Source organism: Oncorhynchus tshawytscha, unplaced genomic scaffold (assembly GCF_018296145.1).
Source record: "Oncorhynchus tshawytscha isolate Ot180627B unplaced genomic scaffold, Otsh_v2.0 Un_contig_16846_pilon_pilon, whole genome shotgun sequence".
NCBI classification, from domain to species: domain Eukaryota; kingdom Metazoa; phylum Chordata; class Actinopteri; order Salmoniformes; family Salmonidae; genus Oncorhynchus; species Oncorhynchus tshawytscha.
In genome coordinates, this window is record NW_024608328.1 from 31,658 (window position 1) to 35,000 (window position 3,343).

Sequence of the window (3,343 nt, forward strand, 5' to 3'; positions counted from 1 at the left end):
ACACGGAGACAGTCAAGCATGAGGCAGACAGTCACCCTTCATTTAAACATAGTGTGTGTGTGTCTCTGTATGTGTGTGTGTGTGTGTGTGTGTGTGTTAGCGTGTGTGTGTGTTAGCGCATGTGTGTGTATGTATGTGTGTGTGTGTGTGTGTTAGCGTGTGTGTGTGTGTCTCTGTATGTGAGATGTCTATAATGCAGGTGTGTGTGTGTGTGTGTGTGTATGTATGTATGTGTGTGTGTGTGTGTGTCTCTGTATGTGTGTGTGTGTATGTATGTGTGTGTCTCTCTGTATGTGTGATGTCTATAATGCAGGTGTGTGTGTGTGTATGTGTGTATGTATGTATGTGTGTGTGTGTGTGTGTGTCTCTGTATGTGTGTGTGTGTTTCTGTATGTGTGTGTGTCTCTGTGTGTGTGTCTCTGTATGTGTGTGTGTGTGTCTCTGTATGTGTGTGTGTGTTTCTGTATGTGTGTGTGTCTCTGTATATGTGTGTGTGTGTCTCTGTATGTGTGTGTGTGTTTCTGTATGTGTGTGTGTCTCTGTATATGTGTGTGTGTGTCTCTGTATGTGTGTGTGTGTCTCTGTATGTGTGTGTGTGTCTCTGTATGTGTGTGTGTGTTTCTGTATGTGTGTGTGTCTCTGTATATGTGTGTGTGTGTGTCTCTGTATGTGTGTGTGTCTCTGTATGTGTGTGTGTCTCTGTATGTGTGTGTGTGTGTGTCTCTGTATGTGTGTGTGTGTCTCTGTATGTGTGTGTGTCTCTGTATGTGTGTGTGTGTGTGTGTGTGTGTCTCTGTATGTATGTGTCTCTATGTGTGATGTCTATAATGCAGGTGTGTGTGTGTGTGTGTGTGTCTCTGTATGTGTGATGTCTATAATGCAGGTGTGTGTGTGTGTATGTGTGTCTCTGTATGTGTGTGTGTGTGTGTATGTATGTGTGTGTCTCTGTATGTGTGATGTCTATAATGCAGGTGTGTGTGGGTGTATGTGTGTCTCTGTATGTGTGTGTGTGTGTATGTGTGTGTGTGTGTGTGATGTCTATAATGCAGGTCTAAATTCATCTATTCTTTTCCCGTTCCGTTTTGCTCTGTGGAAGTGAAACAAACTCTCTGCTGTTGCATTAAGCTCCGTTGACTGAGAGTTATTTTATGGATGTGTGTATATGTGGTGTGTATGAGCGACTTGGTTAGGCGGAACAGAGGACCTCTACGGGTCAGGGGTTAGGGGTTAGAGATCAGATGTTGGTAGTGAAACAGACGAGGAAGGCTGGTTGACAAGCTTGAGAAAATCTTTACTGGCGTGAGTTAGTGAACTGGAGTATGTGTGTGTGTGTGGGAGTAGGTGTATGTAGGAGTGTGTGTGTGTGTGTGTGTATAGGAGTGTGTGTATCTGTTGCTAGGACAATAAATTAAGATAGAGGAAGACAATATCAGGGCCCTATATAAATACATGAATATTAAATCTAATATATTTTATTTTTTTCTCACAAATTCCATTTTCTCCGTTGAGTTTTTCTCATTTTATTTTTAATTTTTTTTAACGTTTTCTCTCTCAAAATTACACTTCTTAAATAGAAAAACAACAAAAGCGGAGGTTCTAAGTCCACGACAACATCAGGAGGTTGAAGACGTTTAGATTTTGTTGGAGGTGTAAGTTAAATTCAACTGAGCACTAATAGCCGGAGACCATTGATTGGTTAACGATGTTTCTGTAGTGCTCATATGAATGCAGAGAATGTCAAACAAAATGGCCACCGGATTAATGCAAATAATCCTGCTATCATTCTGGCAGATAACACACAGGATACTTTGTAGTTAACGTTTAGTTGAGAATGTTATTTTTTGAGGAGAGCTTTTTCCATTTACCAGAAGACCGTTGTCATGACATTACGTAGGGTGGCAGGGAGCCTAGAAAGAGGGACCCAGAGGGTCCCAGAGGGTCGCCAGTTCGGATCCCGTGTCCAGCGGGATGTGAAGCCGTTGAACTGGTAGGGAGGCAGAATGTGTGGAGCGGGCGGGCGTCTGTGTGTACCTCGTATCTTTCCTGTCAGAGTGTGGTATGTGTACCTCGTATCTGACCTGTCAGAGTGTGGTGTGTGTACCTCGTATCTGACCTGTCAGAGTGTGGTGTGTGTACCTCGTATCTGTCCTGTCAGAGTGTGGTGTGTGTACCTCGTATCTGACCTGTCAGAGTGTGGTGTGTGTACCTCGTATCTGTCCTGTCAGAGTGTGGTGTGTGTACCTCGTATCTGACCTGTCAGAGTGTGTGTGGTGTGTGTACCTCGTATCTGTCCTGTCAGAGTGTGGTGTGTGTACCTCGTATCTGACCTGTCAGAGTGTGTGTGGTGTGTGTACCTCGTATCTGTCCTGTCAGAGTGTGGTGTGTGTACCTCGTATCTGACCTGTCAGAGTGTGTGTGGTGTGTGTACCTCGTATCTGTCCTGTCAGAGTGTGGTGTGTGTACCTCGTATCTGACCTGTCAGAGTGTGTGTGGTGTGTGTACCTCGTATCTGACCTGTCAGAGTGTGTGTGGTGTGTGTACCTCGTATCTGACCTGTCAGAGTGTGGTGTGTGTACCTCGTATCTGACCTGTCAGAGTGTGGTGTGTGGTGTGTGTACCTCATATCTGACCTGTCAGAGTGTGGTGTGTGTACCTCGTATCTGACCTGTCAGAGTGTGGTGTGTGTACCTTGTATCTGTCCTGTCAGAGTGTGGTGTGTGTACCTCGTATCTGACCTGTCAGAGTGTGTGTGGTGTGTGTACCTCGTATCTGACCTGTCAGAGTGTGTGTGGTGTGTGTACCTCGTATCTGACCTGTCAGAGTGTGTGTGGTGTGTGTACCTCGTATCTGTCCTGTCAGAGTGTGGTGTGTGGTGTGTGTACCTCGTATCTGACCTGTCAGAGTGTGTGTGGTGTGTGTACCTCGTATCTGACCTGTCAGAGTGTGGTGTGTGGTGTGTGTACCTCGTATCTGTCCTGTTAGTGTGTGGTGTGTGGTGTGTGTACCTCGTATCTGTCCTGTCAGAGTGTGTGTGGTGTGTGTACCTCGTATCTGACCTGTCAGAGTGTGGTGTGTGGTGTGTGTACCTCGTATCTGACCTGTCAGAGTGTGTGTGGTGTGTGTACCTCGTATCTGACCTGTCAGAGTGTGTGTGGTGTGTGTACCTCGTATCTGACCTGTCAGAGTGTGGTGTGTGGTGTGTGTACCTCGTATCTGACCTGTCAGAGTGTGTGTGGTGTGTGTACCTCGTATCTGACCTGTCAGAGTGTGGTGTGTGGTGTGTGTACCTCGTATCTGACCTGTCAGAGTGTGTGTGGTGTGTGTACCTCGTATCTGACCTGTC